Source organism: Pelophylax lessonae, assembly GCF_965119305.1.
Source record: "Pelophylax lessonae genome assembly, chromosome: 8".
Taxonomy (NCBI): domain Eukaryota; kingdom Metazoa; phylum Chordata; class Amphibia; order Anura; family Ranidae; genus Pelophylax; species Pelophylax lessonae.
The window spans coordinates 40,718,294-40,743,317 of record NC_138775.1 but is presented as its reverse complement, the minus strand read 5'-3'; the positions used below and the strand labels follow the sequence as shown (position 1 = coordinate 40,743,317).

At 41.7% G+C, this 25,024-nt stretch overlaps 1 protein-coding gene across 1 annotated transcript in view; it reads right to left on the bottom strand.

Annotated features, from left to right (window-relative positions):
• Positions 1 to 25,024, bottom strand: part of FOXP1 (forkhead box P1) — a 1,279,200-nt gene that overhangs the window by 773,237 nt on the left and 480,939 nt on the right. The gene's annotated exons all lie outside the window — the stretch shown is intronic.

The window sequence follows — 25,024 nt, the reverse complement described above, 5'->3', positions numbered from 1 at the left end:
TTATAGGCGTGGTCAGTATTCACCATAGCAGTGCACCTTTTCTTTTGTTTTGTATACAGAAGCGCTACGACAAAATGTACAGGCTTATGGAACAAAGCTAGTCGTTCAGCGGTGGCTGCAGAGATCACGGATGACATCATTGCAAAGAAGCTGCTGGTCCCTTGCAGTACGAGATGGAATTTGTTTTGTGATGCCCTGGCTCGAATCTGTGGGGTTCCTATGGGCGAGCTGAACAACATCTCGTCCATGTTCAGGATGACAGCCATCACAGAACGAGAACATCAGTTCATCATGGAGTTCTACTGTCATGAGGCCACTTACAGTAGCCTTAGACATTCTTCAGGGAGAAGACAACTGTTTCCATGGTACACTCCTACCCACACTGGAGACATTGATTTACAAGTCCTTGGAACTGAAGAGGGGCCTGCAAATCCTAGTTGACATTCCAGAGGCAGTTGTCATAAGAACTTTAATTTATTTAAAAATTTTTAACCAGTCACCCAAGAATTGCATCTTATTTATTTGGATGGATGTAAAATTAAGTACAAGCTATTCATACACAAATATAATTTTAAACTGATAATAATGTACGATTGTGTGTGTGTATATTTATATATATATATATATATATATATATATATATATATATATACTGTATATAGACATAGTATATAATATGTTCTTTGCATTCTTATCATTTCAGGCAATCAAAACAAGATTTGCAGAGGTGCTGGAAAGCTGGAAAGCGAGGATGTTGTCTTGACTCCTGTGATCCTGCCCAAGTTCAAACTACGTTGGCTTCAGACACAGGTCAGGAAGGACAAGACCAAGGCAAGTCTGCTGGCGGAGTGCCGGAAACTTGTTCTAGACCAGGACCAGCAAGCAGGTACCACTACCTGCACATCAACACACCATCTTAGCAGAGGCTCAGCCATAGAGGACCTCTTCTATAGCTGACAGTCAAGTCACAAATTATTTCAAATCAGGAGCACAAGAGATACAGTAGACTCTCTATATTAATTTGCACTGATAATAAAAATTTCACTCAGATATAATGCAGCCACTCCGTCCAGTGCCCCAGTAGAGAGACTCTTTAGTCTGGGGAAACTTGTCATCACTCCAAAGAGGAATAGGCTCTCTGACCAGAAGTTTGAGAAGCTTCTGGTTTTGAGATACAACCACTGGTTTAATACTTAGGATGGATAGCTTGGATGGATGGGGAGAATGGAAGGATAGCTAAGATGGTTAGATGACTGGGTTGGGTGGATGGATTGCTATGGTGGATGAATGGATGGATGGATGAATGAATGCATGCATGGATGAATGAGTGTTAGGAAGGAGTTTATCGATTGATGAATGAATGAATGTTTGAATGTTTAGGAGCTAAAGTTGGATTTATGTGGCAAATGACAGTGATCTGAATAGAGGCAGAGGGGATTACAACAGTGTTTTTTTTTTTTAATTTAACAATAATAATACAAATATACACTCTTTATAGTGCAAATAAATTAAAAATATGAAATGGATACCCTTTCCTTTGTGCATTGTAACTTTGATAATCTCGTTCTTTGGGAAAAATGTTTTTTTTCCTGTTTGCTTCAAATTCTCGCAATTGCTGTAATTTGCAAGTGCGAGTTTGGACAACCCTTATGCGACATGTGGGATACGGTTGCGGGCCGACGCCTCTTTGTGTGGTCGACTGTATCTCTATATTCTTTTATGTAATGTTTACTTAATCTGCAATGCACTTTTCTGTTATGTTTCTTACTTATATTAATAAAAATTATTGATACTAAAAATATGAAACTGATATATGTAAACAGGTGTTAAAAATGTTCATTACCTGTTTACATATATCAGTTTCAAATTTTTAATTTGCACCACAAAGAGCGTATATTTTTGGTACATTGTTCAGTACTGTAAAATACTTCAAGTAGGCTACAGTATATCTACAAGTTGTGAAGTTGGGTGACGGTTTTATATTTTTAATTTGCACAACAAAGAGTGTATTTATATTTTTTATTTATTTTTGGTACAGTTCTTAAGAAGCATAATTTTATTTTACACTTGTTTGTTGGCCAATTGTGGTCTGTGCAATAAATATTAAAAGTTCTAAACCATCTATTGTGTTTTATTGTTCCACTATTGTAATAATCATGTTAAAAATAATATATTGAATTTGATAGATGTCTCATTGTCCCACAGTAACATTAAAAGAGTGTAGATTAGTTGTACAATGTTTTATAATAATAATTGATTCTATTTAGTGTCCATTTCATTCATTCATTTAACATACTGTATATCAAGTAGGCATGTAATGCTCTCAGGCATAACACATATGTTATGGAAATTCCCCTCCTTCTTCTCCAAGCATAAAGTGTAGGTTTTGTAGTACTTCCTGAAGTGGGTGAGGATCCTACAAAATCCCTCCAATCATGAGGCTCTCATCCAATAAATGTAAACAAGAAAAAAGTGCCCATAGTGTAATACTGTATGTTTATTAAGAAGAAAAAAAGCAGATACACTTACAATTAGGTGCATAAAATTATTAAAGTGTGAGTGCAGTTCGCTGCTCAGCGTGCAATCCAACCACCGGAGGTTGTAATAGACTGCCATCCCCGCTTGACACGTTTCCCCCCTCCTACTATGTGTGTATTTTTCTTTCCACTTTTCTTATTTACATTTACTGCATGAGATTGTTGTAATTTAGAAGCAGCGCTGTATAACTTTCCAACTTAGTTTAGCAACTTGAGGTTTAGTACCTTATATTATAGCAGCAGCTTCATTTCACATCATTGAACACCTATAATTGTAACCATAGCGCAGGTATTCTATAATCAATTACTAGTAACTATAACTACATACTTTTTTTTTTAAGTAACATGCCCAACACTGGTAATGAAATATGTCCCAAGTAGTGCAGGCAGCTGGATTTTGGAGAAATCTTCACTGTAGAGATGTTCTGTCCTATCCTATCCCTGAACTTCTGGCATTGCATTGTTAAAGTGGTTCTAAAGGCTGAAGGTTTTCTTACCTTCATGCATTCTATACAAGAAGGTAAAAATGCTTCTGTGTACAGCTCTCCCCCACGCCCCCCGTAATATTTACCTGAGCCTGATCTCAATGCAGAGATGTGCATGAGAGCAGCTGCTCTCCTGGCTCTCTCCCTCCCCAATGGCTAAAACACAGCAGCGGAGGCCTATAGCTCCTGCTGATGTCAATTACAGCCAGTGAGACAGGAGCGGGGGGCAGGGTTAAACCCCGTTATGTGTACCAATAGACACACAAAGCGGGGCCCAGGGGCGAGCATGCTTGTTATGGGGGCACTCAGCAGGGGGAGAAATCCCCAGCGCCTGCAGGAGACCTGAAAAGAGGCAGATTGGGGAAGCTCTTTGCAAATCCATTGGGTGAGTCTAGGATGGAAAAGGACCTGGGGGTACTGGAGGACAACAGGCTTGGCAGTGGCATGCAATGCCAAGCCGCTGCAAGCAAAGCCAACAGAATACTGGCATGTATTAAAAAGGGGATTCACTCCAGAAACAAAGAGATTATTTTCCCACTCTACAAGACTCTGGTCCGGCCACATCTGGAGTATGCTGTCCAGTTCTTGGCCCCGGTCCTCAGGAAGGATGTGCTGGAACTGGAGAAAGTCCAGAGAAGGGCAACAAAAATAATTAGGGGAATGGAGGGCATCGGCTATGAGGAAAGACTACAAGCATTGAACTTATTCTCTCTGGAGAAGAGACGATTGAGGGGGGATATGATATCAATGTACAAATACTGTACTGGTGATGACCCTAGCATAAGGAACAAACTTTTTAGAGAAAGAGAATACAATAAGACACTTGGCTACTCACTAAAATGAGAGGAAAAACGGTTTAACCTTAAAATACGTAAGGGGTTCTTCACTGTCAGAGCAGTAAGGATGTGGAATTCTCTTCCACAAGCAGTCGTATCAGCAGGTAGCATTGATAGTTTCAAAAAACTATTAGATGGGCACCTTAAAGACCACAACATACAGGGGTATTCAATGTACAGTTAACAGCAAACACACACACACCTCATAGGTTGAACTGGATGGACTGATGTCTTTTTTCAACCTCATAAACTATGTAACTATGTAACTAAGTATACCATGTTTGTTATTTATAAAGAAGAAAATGTCTTAGTATCACTTTAATAGCTTCAGGTATAACAGCAATACAGATTGTCTGATGGGGACACGTCCCTTCCTTCCTCCTTGTCCCATGAGAAAAGTTTGCTTCACCTATTACACTGCTTGTAAAACAGTCTATCAATGGGGAAGGGAGTCCTGTGACGGATCAGACTCTTCCCCATTCACAGATTGTGTTACATGCAGTGTAAATAAAGAAAGAACTTTTCTCAATGGAGGAGGAGGAGGAAGAAGGGGGTGCATCCCCGTCAGACCATCTGTACTGCTGCTCTGCCTGAAGACCTGATGCTATTACCCACTGCAGCACCAGAGGTTTAAAAACAAGAAGAGGACATGAAACCCTTCAAATACAATCTATCCAGAATCCAGCTATCTGAACAACATTACAAATTATATAATTATATATATATATTTTTTTTTTGGGGGGGGTCTAAACGTCAGCTTTAAAAAGGATAATAAATAAAGTGGTTTACTTAATGCATTTAATAGGAGAAAATGATTTATTTTAACACCCCCACCCCTGCTCTATACAACAAATATGTTTCTGTAATAATCTTGAAATGAATAAATGATAACCTAAAACTGTGGTGTTCCATAGCGGTCAGTGTAGAAAGGACCCCTTGCATTGGTGGTTAGTGGAAAATTATTGGTGGTCTGTGTAGGTAGGAGATCAATTCCCAATTGCTCATTGCTCAAAGAACCCCTAACAACCTCAGAAGGAACCATGAGGTCCCAGGGAACCCATGTTGGGAAAGATTGAGTTAGAATGTACATTAATTATTACAGATCTTTGCTAGATCTAAAAATAGGGACATTTGAAAAGGAAAGAAAGAAGGATAGGGGGTCGGTTTCCAAAAGAGACAATCCCACCAACAGAGGGACAAATACTGTCACAAATAAGATGTAGGTTGTGCTTCCTATGAACAATTGCTAGGATTCCCCAAAGGAGCATGTACACCATGTACCATACAGAGTATTAAACATAAGTCTGCTGTTTGCAGCAGTGCCCGATCATGCTTGACAACATCTGACAATGACAAGGTGGGGGAAGACCAGAGAGGTGGGGGGTTGCGGGATAGTTTTCGCAAAAAGGCCAAGCAAAACAAAGCCTCACTATTTAGATGAGTTTTGCATGGTTAATCAAATAGATCAGTGTTTCTTCTAAAGACATTCCCTTGAGGATGCTGCAGAAAGTAGCATGCCACATCCTATGATTCACATAAGACGGGAACAATCAATTCTAAGACAGTGTGGAATGGGCACACCTTTTTAAAATCAAACATAAAAACTCAGCATTGAGCCCGGGTTCACACCTCAGAGATTTGAAACACTTTTCTATAAGTGCTTCAATGCACAACATGAGGATTTCCATTGTAGCCTACTGTGCTTGTTCACATATTAGAGTGTCATGTCGTTTTGGGCACGGAAAAGTATATGAGCTTTTTTGCGGCAGAGGCATGTGTTTCTGGTCCCTATAGATTTTAATGGCGGTCCAATTTCTTGCCTTTCCTTATCCAAGTTAATAGCTTTCCACTGCCTAAAACAAAAACACTCAAACCTGAAAATGCCCCAAAAATGCATGTGCAAACACTCCAAAACTGCTTGAAGAAACTCAAGCTCAAGTGTGAACGGAGCCTAATGCCCCATACACACGTGCAGATTATCTGCAGACTTTTGTCTGCAGACTTACCTTTTCTATGTAGTGCAAGGGCCTGCTGGATTGCATACAAATTGAAAGTGTTTAGGTTTGACCTCATATTATATGGTTTTGGTAAGTCTGCAGACAAAAGTCTGCAGATAATCTGCACGTGTGTATGGGGCATTAAAGTCAATCTGTTAAGCAAAAACATGGGAGGTGCCAATGTTGCTTAGGATTGTTAAGGAAAATTCTGGCGCTGTCATCAAATTCCTTGCTTTGCTACACAGTGAGTAGCTGACCTAGAGCAAGCATGTAGAATGGGAATTTGGACATCTCTGAATGCACGCTTGTTCCAGGTCAGTAACTTATTTTCATCCTGGCACTTATCTTCTGCATTTGGCTGCTCTGCTAAATCCCTATTATTGTCCTTTATTTTCTGAAGAGCTCCAAGCCTGAAAAATGTAATATACCCTGGATCTCAACATAATGATTTTAGAGAGGGAGGTTGCAGGGCATATAATCACACAACTATATGCTGCTGAGTCACCCAGGAATGCAGTGCCAATCTGATTAATCTAGTTTCAGCCGACTACAAAAACTACTCAAAATGGGGTATATGACTTGTAAGGTACCAGGAGCTGCATTTGCCAAATGGGATTTTAAAGGGCATTCTGCAGGACTTTCATGCTTATCCTTGCTTTACTTCCTAAAGTCTATCAAAAAAGCCAAACATTTTATCTATTTTTGCATAGTGTGGAATTATCAGAATGCCCTTCGGGGTTCTTTTGCTGTCTGTTTCCTAGCTGTGGAGATTCAAAATCCAAAATTTTCCAGTAGTCACCTAAACAGGGGAGAAATCTTCCAGTGGGGAAATTTGAATTACACGCTATGTCTATACTTGGCCACACACCAGTAGAATGTTTGAAAATATTTGTTTTTGGAGTGTTCGATTTTCCAATATTTAGTAAGGTCAAAATGGCATTCACCTTCAACAGTACTCATGACAAAATTTGAAAGAGCAGATTGGTAATTTTTTTTCTTGATCAAACAAAACTAACTGTGAATATGGATTTTCATTCAGGAAAAACTGTACGTATTGTAATGAAACCTGTTTAATAAGTTTGGGATTCCATTCAGATAGCAGGACTTTCAAACTAAATAAGCTGACTCAATGGCAAAAAAGAAAATTTAGATTTTTCTGAATTTCTGAACGAACAAAAATCTAACCACACATGACCAACTTAAGCCCTCGTTCACAAAGACTGTGGCTTTGAAATTGTGCGAGTTCACTTGAAATCGCATAATTTCCAAGCCTCAGTTCAGTGTGATTTCAGGTGCGAGTTGGCTGACATCATGTACAGATTTCTATGCAAGTAGGACCTGTTAAATTGCATGACAAGTCGCACTGGTGTGAACGGGGGCTAAGAGGATTTCTCCTGACTTTGAAGAGATTCCGCTTGTGTCTCCCAAACAGGAAGTAATATTTTTCCAATTTTGCTTTTAATTCTAGGAAGATTTAAAGTCCACTTTTTATTTCAGAAAATAAAAAAGCATTCTCTTTCTTTTAGGACAGACTTTTCCCTCTGCCTCCAGTGTCTCCTATAGAAAACTCCTTCAGTACTTCCTGCTATTCATCCCAGTATTTGGGACAGGAAAACTGTTAGTGAACTTAGAATGTAGTTCAGCAACTTACCTCATTAACACACACCCTGCACCTGCCCTCCCCCTCCAGGAGAATATTCCCACCCACCTCTGAAATTTCATGGGCTTCCAATGCATGCAATGTCATTGAGCTATGTTGTCCCTCTAAATAACAAGTGTTATCTTTTACCGTTTTGTATGTTACCTTCATCCTGCATAGATTGTTCATTTAATAGAGTGTGCAGGAGCTGAGCGATCATTTAACAACCTATTTGGAGCAGAGCTGTAGTGTTGAAAACAGGAGAAGTGTGTCCCTGGAAGTCTGTAAAGCTCACCATACACTATACAATCTCCTTTAGATTTACCATGAACTATGTAATGCAAAGGCCTGCCGGATTTGATACAGAATTATTGGATAGATAAGTGTGTCCTCCTATTTAGTTTGGTAAATCTAAAGGAGATTGTACTGAGATTACAATTGAGATAGAATTGGATTGTGTGACAGACCAAACCAGGACAGGGGGCTTTTGGAGAGGACTGCAGGTGACTTCTTGCTTACTGACTATGTGAGTGATATGTGTATCAGCGCTGCTCTAGATAACAAATAACGATGATAAGGTGCCAAGTGCAAAATTTACAATCAACAATAATATAAATGACCAACAATTCATGACAATCATGATTAGTAAATAAAATTGTCCTTGTGATAATAAAGTGCCAGTGCTGTGAATCAAATGTTCTTATGATGATCAATAAATAGATAGTCCTTGTGATAATGAATAGGGTGCCCGTGCTCTAAACCAAGTTTTGTGCAGATCACTCAGTGCTTCCCTCCTGTGTCCCCACTCACCAAACAGATGGGGAAGTAGTGCATATATTGCATTTCAGCATTGAAGATCTAGCTTTGCTATTTTCTTTATGATTTGTTTGTCTTTGAATAGAAGGTTCTCCCAGTGATGACTCCCCAGTTCGAGTATATAAAAAATCAGAAAGAGATCTCCAATTGTATATTTATTATAGTAAAAGAAAAATGATTCACTTACATACAAACAGTATAGTGTGCTTAATACGATCCGTTGGAGAGCACCACCTCGGCGTGCGTTTCACCACCAACCGGAAATGACGTCCGGTGCGTTCCACCAACCGGAAATGATGTATGTGACACTAGATTCCTGCTTTATGCGTTTTGCCCCTCCTCCTGGGCATCTTCATTCCATATATCTACTGACTATGGGCCCTGGCTTTTAAGGGAACACTACTCTTTGCGAAGTATGTGCCTGGGGGATCTTTGGAGTGGTCTTGCTTTGGATTTGGGTCCATGTCTCCCTAAAAAGCACAAATTTGGATCCTCTATGCCCAAACCAACAATGACTGCTTTACACTGTGATACTCTGAGCAGATGTTAATATCATCAGCTCAAAGCAACCCAATTCTGCTGTCTCCTGATACAATCTGTTTAAGGTGTTATGTGTTAAGTGTCTTTGTCCTATTGTGCCTCCTAGGTGTGCATTCCCATTGGTAAATGAGAGTTACCCATTGTTTCTGTCTGTCTGATCATCTCTTGGAAATTTGATTAATATTGTGACCACTGTACCTTGTTATCGAACCATTGTGGGATGTTATGTGTTCATGCTTTTAGATTAGATATTTATTAGTTCATGTTAATTTGATCACTGTCAGCTATTTGTTTTTAGATGTGTATTAGCATTATGTTTATGTTAGCTGTTCCTTAGCTATTTTAATTATATTCTTGTTTAAAGTTGCATTGTTAGGGTAATGTGATCACGTTCTACGTGATCTTCTCTGCTATATATTCTGTTTTAATAAAGAGAGTTCCAGTCTGCATCTAAGCTAGCGTCGCCTAGTCTTGGGTGTCCAGATATAATACCCGGTTCTTAGGTCCAGACTGGAGAAAGCTATATCTTGATGGAGGCACCCAAGCTGGGTGCTGTACGGTCCCGTCACAGATTGTATAGTGTATGACCACCTTTATACATCTAAAATTAACTAGTTGCACTTTCAGTGCCATTAATTGTTAAAGTCACCCCAAACTTAAAAGAAAACACACATTTGTTGAGTGCAAAAATGCACAAACACGCAGTAAAAAATGTGCACACAGCCAAAATGATCTATAACAGTGATGGCGAACCTTGGCACCCAAGATGTTTTGGAACTACATTTCCCATGATGCTCATCTACACTGCAGAGTACAGGAGCATCATGGGAAATGTAGTGCCAAAACATCTGGGGTGCCAAGGTTCCCCATCATTGATTTATAAGCTACTCTGCTGTGCTTGTCAAATGTAGGTCAGCCCATTGAACTCATATTGTTTTGGGAAAAGCGCACCAAAAATGTGTGCTCCCACTACGCTGTGTGAATGGGGCCTGAAAACAAATTGGTATGTATGTCTCCCTTCCTCCCATGTACTTGTATAAGGCTGGCCATACACTATGTAAAATTTGATTGTTCAATTTCTGTACAATTTCCTTTAGATTAACCAAAACTTTGTAATAGGCTAACCCACCTGAACAATCCATTCAATTTGTATCAAGCCAGGCAGGCTCTTACACTACGTAGTTAATGACAGATCTACAGTAAATGAGATTGTACAAACAAATTGTGTATGGCCACCTTAATGGAAAAAGTAGGAAAGTGCGTGGAAATAAAAAAAGGTGGTGTAATAACTAGGGAGGTGTGCTCTAAAAAGGTAAAACACACCCGATTCTGTGATGCATTCGGTGATGATACAGGAAGTCAGGGCTCAGAATGCATTTTTCTAAATTTTGAACTGAGAGGTGAAGATTTAAAGCTTCCATGGACTAGGTAGGTTAGAGATAAGCTTTACATTGGGATTCCTTGGGCAGAAAGAACATTAGAAAAGACTTCTATTTATTATGAAAAGTGAAGTTCTGCCTAAGTGAACTTAGTCTTTAAGGCAATATTTTAGGATTTGAGCTAAGTGATAAGGGTTTAGTAAAGGGGGGTGGGGCATTGGCTCTAGCTGCTGTCAATCAAGGTCAGTCAGTCAGTCAATCAGGAGAGAGAGGGGGTGGAGCCAGGTCACGGCTCCTTTTCTGAATGGACACAGGAAGCTGTGACTCGGCTTTGGTGCTCCCACAGCAAGCTGCTTGCTGCTGTGGGGGTACTGTACAGGAGGGAGGGGCCAGGAGCACAGACGAGGGACCCGAGAAGAGGAGGCTACGGGTCACTTTGTGCAAAACCAACTACACAGAGCAGGTAAGTATAACATCTTTGTTTATTTTTGTTTTTTAAAAATGAGATTTTACATTTACTTTTAGGACTAAAGCACAGGCATGCATAAATCGTAAGCTTTGGCTCTTCCGTCTTTAAATTCCAGATTAGCATTTCTTATTGACGGGTCCCTTTAAGTTTGATTACTTTGCTTCCTGAAAACCACTGGTTTACTGACTGGTTTTGCTCATTGCATGTATATTTGTAAGGTTAAAAAAAGATACTAGTCTATTCAGTTTAACATGTGTAGGTGTATGTGTGTCAATGTGTAATCATTTCCCACATCCCTGCATGTTCACGAAGATGCATGTCCAAGAGTCCTTTAAAACTATTATTACTTCCCCCTGACACCATGTCAAACATGAAAAACACCCTACACAGCTTAAGGTTAAACTGCTTCTCCTCCAGTCTCACTGTGTGGCCCCATATCCTCTTACACTCCCTGTGACTGAATCGTTTTCTTCCTTTGCTGGGATCACCATTGAGATATTTGTATATCGCTATCATATCTCTTCTCTAACGTCTCTTCTCCAGGGAGAATACATTTAGAGCTTGTAGTCAGTCCTCGTAATTGAGATCCTACAGTCCCATTATTCATTTTGTTGCCCTTCTCTGGACTCTCTCCAGTTCCAGCACATCCTTCCTGAGGATTAGTGACCAGAACTGGACAGAATACTGTGGCCGAACCAGAAAAAAACGGCAGGATTATAGTTTATTCTATGGAGTAAATTCCCTTTTTTATGCATGCTAATAGTCTGATAACTTTACTTGCTGCTGCTTGGCATTGCATGCTATTGTTCAGTCTGTCCTCTACTGGGACCCCCAGGTATTTCTCTATCCTGTAATCATCCATAGGTTCTCCCCCTAGTGAGTAATTTGCTTTTACATTTTTAGCCCCCAAGTATGTTACTTTACATTTTTCAACACTAAACCTAATTTACCATGTAGTTGCCCACCCCCTTATTTTATTCAGATCTTCTTGTAAAGTCTCTATATCCTGATGTGAAGTTATTGCCCTGCTTATTTTTGTGTCGTCAGCAAACACAGACATTGAGCCATTTATACCGACCTCTATATTGTTTATGAATAAATTAAACAAAATTGGTCCTAGGACAGAGCTTTTGGGTACCCCACTTATCACTCCAGACCATTCTGAGTACACATTATTTATCACCATTTTATCACCATGGATTCATGTTAGCTTCCAACTTACTGGAAGATTTTTTTAGACCAGCATGGCTTTCATCTCATCTAAGGACTTATTATCACTAGCAATAATCTCTTCATTGTTCTCAATGTTCTAACTGCGCAGCATCAGTCCAATATGGGAATATTTAGAGTGTTGCATAATTCTTATGTTGAAGATGTTGCTGTAGAACCCGTTGTCCGCCTGGCCCTTCTCAAGGCCTCACAAACAAAGCATCAATCCAAGCAAGCCCTGTTCCTGCAGGTCCTCGTGGAAGTCAGAGAGACAGTGTTTATTTAGGAGGGTTTATTGATGGTGGGAAAATAAGACGTTGTTGGTTCTGTTACCTGCATTTCATGACTTACAGCCATAACTACTATTATATACACACCGATAAATTACCTTTCAAGTATGTTCAGGTTTATTTTATGATCATATAGCATCCTATTTAGTTTCATTCTAACTTGTGTTGTTCTCATAATATAACATGCTATTAATTTTATAGAAGAATTAAAGAAAGATTGCATTTTTCTGCAACCGAGGTACATTAATGGTATACTGGTAGATAGGGGAGCTGGATTTTAGAAAAACAAAAAAAGGTGAACTTAGCCTTTAAAGTGACACAAAACTCTGATTAAAAAATAAATAAAAAATTGATTCAAGTACAGTGCCTTGCGAAAGTATTCGGCCCCCTTGAACTTTGCAACCTTTTGCCACATTTCAGGCTTCAAACATAAAGATATAAAACTGTAATTTTTTGTGAAGAATCAACGACAAGTGGGACACAATCATGAAGTGGAACGAAATTTATTCGATATTTCAAACTTTGTTAACAAATAAAAAACTGAAAAATTGGGCGTGCAAAATTATTCTGCCCCTTTACTTTCAGTGCAGCAAACTCTCTCCAGAAGTTCAGTGAGGATCTCTGAATGATCCCATGTTGACCTAAATGACTAATGATGATAAATAGAATCCACCTGTGTGTAATCAAGTCTCCGTATAAATGCACCTGCACTTTGATTGTCTCAGAGGTCTGTTTAAAGCGCAGAGAGCATCATGAAGAACAAGGAACACACCAGGCAGGTCCGAGATACTGTGGAGAAGTTTAAAGCCGGATTTGGATACAAAAAGATTTCCCAAGCTTTAAACATTCCAAGGAGCACTGTGCAAGCGATAATATTGAAATGGAAGGAGTAACAGACCACTGCAAATCTACGAAGACCTGGACGTCCCTCTAAACTTTCAGCTCATACAAGGAGAAGACTGATCAGAGATGCAGCCAAGAGGCCCATGATCACTCTGGATGAACTGCAGAGATCTACAGCTGAGGTGGGAGACTATGTCCATAGTACAGCAATCAGTCGTATACTACACAAATCTGGCCTTTATGGAAGAGTGGCAAGAAGAAAGCCATTTCTTAAAGATATCCATAAAAAGTGTTGTTTAAAGTTTGCCACAAGCCACCTGGGAGACACACCAAACATGTGGAAGAAGGTGCTCTGGTCAGATGAAACCAAAATCAAACTTTTTGGCAACAATGCAAAATGTTATGTTTGGCGTAAAAGCAACACAGCTCATCACCCTAAACACACCATCCCCACTGTCAAACATGGTGGTGGCAGCATCATGGTTTGGGTCTGCTTTTCTTCAGCAGGGACAGGGAAGATGGTTAAAATTGATGGGAAGATGGATGGAGCCAAATACAGGACCATTCTGGAAGAAAATCTGATAGAGTCTGCAAAAGATCTGAGACGGAGATTTGTCTTCCAACAAGACAATGATCCAAAACATAAAGCAAAATCTACAATGGAATGGTTCACAAATAAACATATCCAGGAGTTAGAATGGCCAAGTCAAAGTCCAGACCTGAATCCAATCGAGAATCTGTGGAAAGAACTGAAAACTGCTGTTCACAAACGCTCTGCATCCAACCTCACTGAGCTCAAGCTGTTTTGCAAGGAGGGATGTGCAAAACTGATAGAGACATACCCCAAGCGACCTACAACTGTAATTGCAGCAAAAGGTGGTGCTACAAAGTATTAACTTAAGGGGGCTGAATAATTTTGCACGCCCAATTTTTCAGTTTTTTATTTGTTAGAAAAGTTTGAAATATCCAATAAATTTTGTTCCACTTCATGATTGTGTCCCGCTTGTTGTTGATTCTTCACAAAAATTACAGTTTTATATCTTTATGTTTGAAGCCTGAAATGTGGCAAAAGGTCAAAAATTTCAAGAGGGCCGAATACTTTTCGCAAAGCACTGAATGTATTCCCAACTGAGAAGAGTACCTTTCATTGCTCTATTGCTCTCAGCCTCCTCCAAATCTCCAAATTCCCTTTTTTTGCTATTGTGATCCAACTTACTGTTAGAGGGTGGCTAGGTTTGTTCTTCATGCTTCCACTGTATGTAGGAACGTAGCTAACTTTTCTTACATGCTCCTGAGTTGCATTATCCACTATGGGATGTATAGTTTTCATGGAACAGTGCACATGACCACAACTGATGTGCACTACTTGTTCCACAGAAATGGAAGCAAGGGAGAAAAAAAAAAGAGGTTTGGGGGGGCTTACACAGGACATTACCAAGAGGTAGAAAAACACAGTAAGAAACAATTTCACAAAAAATGTATTACAGGGCCATTAAATAGTGGATGTGTATGAATTCTTTTAAAGAAGAAGGATATTGTTTGGTGTCACTTTAAGTACTTCCTCCACCCCCATCCATTAGAGCACAAGAAAGGCACCCCTAATAAAAGTCTGATTTCAATTTCAGCTTTCCTGTGACAAGTGCATATAAAGACAGATTTCAGGTAATTACTGTACACTATATGAATGTAAACAAAATTGTGTTATGTACATTATGTAAATCTCAGTGCTGGAGCCTCTGATAGCCATAAGAAGATGGTGTGAGATTCACCCAACCAGTGTCTACCTAAAATGTATAATTTGGCTGGATCTACGCTAAATAACAACAACCTCATGTTTGAGTCTCTGAGGATGGGTGGAGAAGGTGTTTATGCTGACATAGTTCAGGCATGTGTCAGGCTGAGAACTCCAAGCTCAGTAACTGGAGTCTCAGATTTCAGAGAAAAGCGGCTATACTGCATGGGGAACATGGGGCTAGTTGCACAGAAAGAATTGCCCTTTGAACCACACACATTGTAAACAATGGATTACTCGGAGATGACTCAACAAATAAAAGCACAAAACAAGTTGAGGATAAGTGACCTGCTAAGAAGCCAGACCCAATGGAATGTGTCAAGTGTCCGGTGCCATACAAAAGCTCCCTCTGTCTGCATGATTACCAACGTTGTCACTGGGGGTTATGGTCAGATCACAGCTAAGAGGCTGACTAATGTTTAAAATATAAAGCTCAGAATGAAGAGAGACATGTTTTATTAAACAAAAAAAATCAATATTATTTTATAGTATTTATTCATCCTTTTCTTTGCATTAAGATTGCCTACATTCAGAACTCTTGTTTGGATCCTGATCCATTTTTCTTAAGAAAAACTATGGCCTCCCATAAAAAAATGTGTTTTGCAGTACTTATTATAAATTTGTTAGGACGTACACCACCTTCAAGATTTCCTAAATGCCTGCTAAGCCTGCCAGTAAAGTCCACCTAATGCTGATTGCTGTAATAGTGTGGCAACAATGCTGCACTGCTCCTGAATTAAGAACAGAGTTGCCACTGTCATGCTTGCTATGCTTACTTGCAGCCACTTGCAATTCAGGGTTACACCCAGGATTATACTGGAAGAGGAAAAAGCAGCATAAGGAAAAAAATAGTTGTGCTGCAGTGCCCATGTGCTGAGTGGCATGCTGATAAGTGGAGAGAGCAGAATAGCAGAGAGATGAACTTACCAGTCTCTTACTTCTCTTTTTACGGTTTAGTCACAAGCTTGGTGGGTGATGGACAAGCCTAATTTTATTACCTAACTACATCGGAAGAAAGTCAGGTCTCTAGGCTGGTTGTGCTGTGTGGCAGAACATTGAGAGTAATCATGCAAAAATAAAAACTCATAGTTTATATCAGGGGAACACTTTTTGCAGTCATTGACCATTTTCTGCTATATTTGATATGCTGAATATAATGGCCCATTGATAATGTATGGGCCTGCAATTGAGTCCCCCTATTTCAAGTAAGTTGATCACCACTGATATAGATATTGATCACATGTCATAAGGTGAGTCAAGACTTTCATAAGAAGGGAAGAGAAGAAATGTGAAGAGAGGAGAGGAGAAGGGGAAGGGGAGAGAGGTGAAGAGAGGAGAGGAGGAGGAGGAGGAGGAAGGGAAGAAAAATGAAGAGGAGAAGAGAAAGGGGAAGGGAAGAAAAGTGAAGAGAGGAGAATGGGGAGAAGATAGAAATAAAGAAGGGGGAGATAAATAATATCAGGTCAGAAGTGTAGAAAAGGATTGGTGGGGCAAGAATTCTTCATTGAAAAGTTTTGAGGGTTTGATTCATTCCCACAAGAGACACGCCCTCTATTATATTTCATTTTGACCCTTATTGCCATTCTATAGGGTGAGTTTCCCAATTATTCCAGTGTCTGGAAATTGTGTGGGCCGCTGTAATAAAGTGTCATACCAGACCCCCTTTTTTAAGTGAACTGATAGGCTCCTTTTACTGCTGCTTTTTTCTTACATCGTAGCTCTGTTATACAAATCTTAAAGAGGTTGATACCAGTTTAGATTCAAGAACTGCAAAAATTTGTGTCCATTTTATCTGGTTAGAGTTTAGCTTTAAAGGTCCTCAGTATAATAGATAATAACACAGAGGGGTGAGTCTGGACCTGTCACTTTCTTACGGATAGAGGAAACTTTGTGCCTAAAGCTAAAACTTACTTAGAATAAGATTTTTGGGTGTGAAATTTGCTGCATGACTCACAGCATACGCATTACAACAAGCACAAAGTGCTGCCATATTTTGTGAATGGTCTTGCCCATAGGTTTATATGTTACAGTTTCCACATTGCATAAAAACAGTGTTAAACCCTGCCAAATTATAGTTATCAAATGTAAAGTTGTATTTACTAGATTCCTACAGGCCACACAGACAAAGGCATGTGCTAAGGACATGTATGCATGCCCAAAAGTAATGGTCATTATCTAAACCTACACCCAGTAAATATAAGATATGTCAGTTGCATTGCTTGCTGTAAGCACATGCGTGGGCACCTTACTGGTGCTTCAAATAGTGATTACAGAGCATCGTGCATAAAGGTATCTACTCGAAGATTTATGATTTCTTATTTTTCCATACTCCACTAGGAACATAAAGATCTTTGCCTGGCTGCTACAAAGAATCTGAACTTCTCAGGCTCTTCTATAGAAGAAACCCTCTGAAGCTTCCTCAGTGTAATCATTTTGCAAGCATTTTGTATTCAACTGAATAGGTTACTTGTAGCTAATTAAATGTAATTTCACACATACTGTTTAGCAATTAGCGTGACTCATACTTATGATGTTTTTGAACCAAAAGGCCTTCGAACACATAAATAACACAGTCTAATACACGCTTGGGTAAATGCATGGGGCACGTGCAATCAGCACCCCACTTATTTCTGGTACCTGACTCTGTCAATATTTGTTTCCAACGTTTACCTGTACCTTTGGACACCACATTATCATGAACCAATAACACATTACTTGGTTCATCATGAACAGACATATTCACACCAACATTACACCTCTCAATGATGCAAATGTACTCCACTCCCCTTTTTCCAGCATTTGTTAGGGCAGAGTCTGCACAGGGTACACACAGCAGATGGCGGCTATAACCGACATGATTCTCACAGGATGCCACATACCCTGGTGTCACCCACTCAGCAGGCAGCTGTCCTACCACCTGACCTTTTCTAATATTACCTGCATTTCTATCCAAAACTTGAACAGACGAGCTCTCGTCTGATCCACATACAGCTTTTACCACAATTCTTATCCATTCCCCTGTTTCAGGGACCCTATCCGGTTTGTCACAAAAAAACCTATTGTTGAACTGGTGTCCCCAGTCTCTTTAATCGCATTCGTCTGAGCCCTGGTCTGGATCTCTGCTGTTTTCTGGTCCACACTCGGTCCTTCCAGCTCATGAGATTTGGCCACTGGTGCAGTATACGCGCCCTTCACCGACAACTGACCAGCACCACCCTGGACCATAGCAGCAGAAATGCTTCCCACCTGGCTGTTAGGAGGTGAAACCTTGGACACATTTTTCTTTTCTCCAAAGCCTCTCCCATAAACCATATCTTCAGGAAGCAACCCAGCAGCATACCAAGAGGTAACATTTAACAAAAGTTATACATTTAGAAATAAACTTTTCATGGTGCTGTACATCCTGCCACTCAGTGCTACCACCTAGTGGTACTCCGCAGTACCAGACCGTCAGACTGTGGAGGAAACACCCCAGTATAGATTGGCTGTTCCTCCCAAAGTTCATGCATCTCCTTTAATACTTTTGTTATGAACCAGACCCTTGATTCCAGACCCAAGTCCCTCCTGGGGAATTCCATGACACTGGGAATGCAGAAAGACTCCCTTACTGAGACTTGAGAAGTTGCAAAGGTTAACAGAACCTCCTCCTAGCTGGAGGTTACCACAGCCTGGTGCTCTACCAGAACCCTGCCAGGTGCTGGACTCATATCCAACTTCCCAGGTTCAGCATCAGTGAACTGCTCCAGATCATTACCAGTGACATTGTCACTTTGACTCTCCATGCCAACATAACTTTTGTGGGTCACAGACAAAGTCCCTGCTTTGTGCTCGCCCTTATCTGGCCCTTCTATCTTGTGAGCAATATCACAAGATAGAAGGGCTACAATTCCCATTTATCCAAAAGAGCATTTGTAAAGGTCAGATACTGATGATGGATGAGAAGATTTTAGTCACAATGGGCATTCCAATTCATCCAAAACCTGTTTATTAGGGCTGCAGTCTACTGTGCAAGCCACTCAAGTTCCATCACATCAAATTCATCATACCATGTCTTTTTTAACCTGACTAAATAGTCACAGTTGTATTGGAGCAGAAAATGCCTTTTCCTGCACTGTTAGAATAACACAACTATCTTTGTATGCTGTAGCATTACTGGAACTCCTCGCTGAAGTACCTGAACTGAAAAATGATTTTTTTGGTGACATCCACCTAATTGTGTTCTTATAGTGAAAATGTAACAGTCAGGTGTCCGAAAAACTTTTGGCTATGTAATGTATTTACTGCCCTGTACAGAATGCTATAGAAATTTGAGAAAAATTGCATTTTTGTAAAATCCATTTCTCTGAGTTCATTGATGGACATTGCACTCCATAAATCATAACTACTGGGTTATATTGCCTCCTCCAGGAGTAGGACTATGCAGACACAAAAACACCTGACTACGCCCATGAGCTGGTATATAACCCCTCTCTCTGCTCTAGGTAATCAGTTTAGTAGCAAGCAGTATTAGAAGTATCAGAACTCCATAGAGGGGTGGCTGCTGTGTCCTTCAATGAACTTAGAGAAATGGATTTTATGGTAAGTACAAAAATCCCATTTTCTCTTTCGTTCATCGACCGACACAGCACTCCATAAATCATAACTACTGGGACGTCCAAAAGCAGTGGCAAAAATAAAAATGAGGGGTGGAGAAAATAACCCAAGGCTAAACATAAGAGCCCTTAACCTGGACACAGGAGCCTTAATCGGGTCACAGGAGCACCATCTTAAAAAAAAAGTTTAAAGAAAAACACCCCTCAAGAGGGAACAGCCCCTCTTACACAGCAGCCTGAAAAACTGTGTGGCTAAAAGAAGCATCTGCAGATGCCAAAGTATCTACCTTATAGTATTTTGAGAAGGTAAGCACCAACGACCAAGTGGCCGCCTTGCAAACTTGCGATATTTGTGCCTGATGACGGAAGGTCCAAGAAGCACTTAGCGCTTGAGTAGAATGCGCCGTGACAGGGAAAGATGAAACCTGACCTTTAATGGAATAGGCCTGAGTCTGATCCATCTGGAGATGGTAGCCAAAAAAGCAGCCTGCCCTTTCCTTGGTCCATCCGTAACCACAAAAAGCGAGTCTGACCTCCAAAAGGACTCAGTAGCTGTCAGATACACCCGAATCACATGAACCACATCCAAGGTATGCAAAGCAAATTCCCTGGGATGAGTCCGCTTGGGACAAAAGGAAGGCAACACAATGTCTTCATTCAAATGGAAGTCAGAAACAACTTTGGGCAGGAATGATGGACAGGGACGAAGAACCACTTTATCCCTATGGAACACTAAATAGGGACTGCGACAGGATAATGCCACCAATTCAGATACCCGGCGGGTCGAGGTAATAGCCACCAAGAATGTCACCTTCTAGGATAAGGTAGGTAAGGGAATCTCCCGATCATTCTCAAATGGGGGTTTCTGGAGAACCAAAAGTACTAAATTGAAATCCCATGGCGGCAAAAGAGACTGTACAGGTGGAGGTACGAACTAAAAAGTACGTGGCTAGGGGTCACTGAAAGACGATTACCAGGGCAGACACCTTTCCCTTGATGGTACTCAAGGCCAACTTCTGATCAATGCCCTGTTTGAAGAAAAGTTATGATCCGAGCCACAGAAAAGGATTGAGGATGAGCACCAATCGACTCACACCAAGAAATGTATGCTTTCCACATACGATAGGATATCTTGCTGGAAGACGACTTCCTTGGCTTCACCATAGTAAGGATCACTGATCCAGACAGACCTCTATCCCTCAGTACCTGGCTTTCAATAGCTAAGCCATTAAATCCAGAGACTGTAAAGATCAGCCCTTGAGACAACTGGTCTTCTCTGAGAGGAAGCCCCCCAAGGGATGTTTATGGCCACCAGACTGATTGGAAGATCCTCACCCTTGATTCCTCGCAGGAATTGTGGAAAAAGCCTGAGCCGAGGATGATACTGGCCTTACCGTGGACCTTGGATGGCTTCGGCGTCTGCCAGAGGAACCTGTAATCTGGCCACGAACCTCAGTATCCTACTATGGAGCCAAACCTGCTAAAGGAGCTGCATGTAGGAATATGCAAACAGAACTGTCTTGAAGGTGGATACCACCAGACTCAGAACCTGTATGCAAAATAGGAGAGAGAACTACCTGTTTGACAGCAGTCGGGGAATCAGGGCCTGTGGTTTCTAAAAAGGACCACCCTGGTCAGAATTAGAATCAGACCTAGGTAAATCAATTCCCTGGACAGGGATAAGGGGGACCTTAGGTAGTTCGGACATCACCTGAACCTTTGCAGGAATTAAATCTGCACAAGGAGACCCAGGACCTAAAAAACCTGAAAAGGACAAGCTTTGTCCCCCTTTCTGGGTACCCCCAAAATAATTAGTTCATGGATCCCCTTGACGCTCAAGAAGGAGGTCCAGGAGGTCGGAAAACAGCGAACATGTCCCCCATCCCCAATAATGGGTGAGGGCAGACTTCATGCTGAAGGGGTCTTGTCTGCGGGTCCGGAGAAGCTAGCTCTAGGCTTAACAGACCAAAGATGCTTGGAACCTCCTGGGCAAGATTTGAAAGATCTTTTTCCCTTATTCTCCGTCCCAGAAGCACAAAATAATTTTCTATGTGCTGAGAAGGAGGGCCCCCTGTCTGCAATGAGGCTCCTTCCCTTTCCTAGACTTTGGCAGGAAGGTACTCTTCCCCCCCATGATACCCTTAATGATGTCATCCAGGGTAGCCCCAAACAGGCAATCACCTTGAAAGGGCAGATCAATGAGAGCTTTTTTAGAGGCTTGGTCTGCGGACTAATTCTCAAGCCACAGCACATGCCTAATCACCACCGCTGAAACAGAAAGTTTGGACAGCACAGGAGCTGTACCCAAAACTGCATCACAAATAACTGCAGCCCATGGACCTACTAGCCTGCTAAATCAACATAAGCAGTGAGGACCTGCTCACCCCCCGGGCCCTGGCGCAAAAGATTGGCCCATTCAGATAGGGTCTGAGACACCAGGGCTGAGGCAAAGACTGGCAGCAATGTGAAACCAGCAATAGTACACATGCTGCGTGCCACAGCCTCCACTTTCCTGTCAGCCGGGTCCTTAAAGGACAGGGATTCCTCTACGGGGATCATGGTAGCTTTCTTCAACCTGGAATTAGGAGGGCCTATCACTGGTGTACTAGTCCACTTTTAATAGTGACTTCTCAAAGGATAACGTACAGTAAAATGTTTGGGGACCACAAAGGTTGCTCCCATTCCTTACAGGAAAACCTGTCAAAATAAGGCACATACAGTAAGGAAACACCTTAAGAGTGTGAGGTGACTTATGCGTATCAAACGACACAACCACGTCCGTGGCTACATCAGCCCCATCTTCCATTTTTAAAGTCTCACGCACTGCAGTGATAAGTGCCTCTACCAGCGTTTTTTTGATTTGCTGCTGCGATCATGGAGGAATCATCCTCACTATCGGATGGATCTGGGGGTGTGATATTACGCCCCCCTGGATGAGCCGTGTCCACTGCAGCATCAGGCTCAGAATCAGATGTGACAGACTGAAAAGGAAAAGGCGGGGGACACTTCCTCCTGGGCCTTTGCCCACACGCCACTTCCACCCAAGGTACTTAGGACTGCAGGACCGCCGTCAATGCAATAATGGAAAGCTGGGGTTCCAAGGGACCTGCCACCTCCATGAGGGGGTCAGTGGGGGAGATGTGAGCCTCAGGCTCCATAAGGAAAGGAAGACCTTGCATTACAAAAACAATCTTTTAGCACCACTAAAGGATCCCCCCAAGGCTCAGGGTACCTATCAGCAGAGAGAGAGTTAACAGGGACCCCCAAGGAGAATTCGGACCCAGAATCACCATGGATGCCATCTCTGTTCATATGTCCCGGGCACAGGAACAGGAAACTGAAGAGGAAGAGGAGGAGGCACTTCGGCATCCCCTTGAGGCTTTGGTCATCTCCAGTGTCTCCCGGACTAAGGGAAAATGGCCCCCATGACATCATCGGGCTACACAAACATGGCCACCAGCTGGAGACCAGCCAGACTAAGGAAAAATGGCCGCCATCAGCTACAGATGCTATAGCATGCTGCCAGGATCTTTCCTGCGCCCTCTGCAACGCTGCACTCTCTGTAAGGGGACCCCCCCGAAGGTAGGACACACGTTAGGGGAGACTCTGCTGCCCACTCAGCACCAGTTTTTGCACTGAGACCCCTCTGTACTATACCCACACTGCAAACAATAGGGCATGCATCTAGGAGTCTCCTAAACTGGAACCCCTCCAGACTACAGTGCAGGGCATACACTATCCCAGGACCCTTATAAGTTGGGATAGCGGGTGATACCCCAGGGGTCTTCACTGCATCTTCTGCCCTGGGACCCCCCACCAGACTCCAGATCCAGACAGGGGGGAAAGGGAGTGGGGGAAGCCCAGCTCACTGAGGGATTTAAGGATGGGAGGCAGGGAGCCTGCAGGCAGGTCCAACTTACCCTTCCATGGTGCGGGTAACGCTCAAGACAGAATCCTCACCACCAAAGTAGGGGAGCTGTTGGCTAAGGGACCTCTGCGACTCAGACCCATGCCCAGTCGTATGCGACCCTGCGAGAAGTTTACCTCGCTAGCCAGCCTCTTTCCGTGAGCGAAGCTGCGGTCTGCACGCGCTTGCTAACTGAGCAGGGGGGGGAACCACTGGATCTAGATTTTCCAGCCTGTTGCCCAGTCCGGCAGTTGTTTTTTCTTCTGCCTAGTCCTACTCCTGCATGAGGCACTATAACCCAGTAGTTATGATCTATGGAGCACTGTGTCCGTCAATGAACTAAAGAGAAAAAATGTTTTCATCTAGTTTCTATAGGACAACCCTAGTCATGTGACTTCTAATTTACAAGTGAAGTGGTTTATTCCAAAGAAATGGCTCATTGTCTTCAGTTTATCAGCATATCTGAAGTTACTTAGAATATGCTACAACACATACAACCTGCTGTACAGATGACCAAAACTGAAACTGCTAGGTAATAGAACTAATTGTAAACCATTGACATAACCTGCTTCCACATCAGAAAAATCAGCTCAAGTTCTGCTTACTCACTCCATATAGTTATGAGTCACTAATGTTCGGAGTTAGAGTGAATGTAGTCACTTGTACTACTCCGCCAAAGGAAAGGGAGAGGTTTCCCAATGAAAGGACAGGTTCCTGTGTGTTTCCTATCTCCAGCCTGTCCTATAGATAAGCCAATGGGATAGCCGCCATTCCACATTTATTTTAAGGACTTTTATGTCATAAATTGAAGAAATTCAATGCACAGCAAAAAGTAGCCAGCATCTCAATTTTAATTACTGCAGGAACAATACCTTCCCTACAAGTCTACAACACAAGTACCCTTAAAGGAGATCAACTGTCCTTCTAAAGCGATTGTTTTGCAATTTTCCCTAAAATATAAAATGTCATACTTACCTGCTTTGTGCAATAATATTGCACAGAGTGGTCGCTTACCTCTTTTTTGGCAGTCCCCTGCCAGCACTATCCACTCCTTCTTCCAAGTACCCCCTTAGCAAGCCAGGTGCTAAGGGGGAACCCGTGCTGGGGCGCTCATGAAACGGTGCCAGCAAGCCACTCCCCTGTTCCCTCCTTACAGGAGTTTGACTGACAGCAGCAGGACCATATGGCTCATGCTGCTCTCAGTGTCTCCTGTGAGACCAGTAAGAGAGGAGTGGAGCTGCAGCTGGGACAATGCTGGAAGGTGTCAGGTAAATGTTTAGTGTTTGGGGGGATAGTTAAAGGGGTGTTTATTTACCATAACAGAGTGAATGCATTAAGGTAAAAAAAACAAAAAAACATTTAGAGTTTAGAACTACTGTAAGGATTTTCTTCTCCCCAGAGAAACTCTTAATTAATTCTGAGGTCACAGGGAACACCTTCCAAAAAATTACTCTATATATACACATTGCGGTACAGTTAGCATAATGAGTTATAGAAAATTTTAAAGAAAAGAATAAAGAAAATGATAAAACTAGAGCTCATGACACCTACAGTAGATCATTTTACACAACACTCCCCTATTCCATACAGTAATAATCATCAAATAAAATGACTATAAATGGCCACAAGAGAGACACAAACTGTGAAAATTGTAGCTTCCCCTACACTAGCTGTCAGTGGAAAAAAGGGCTCA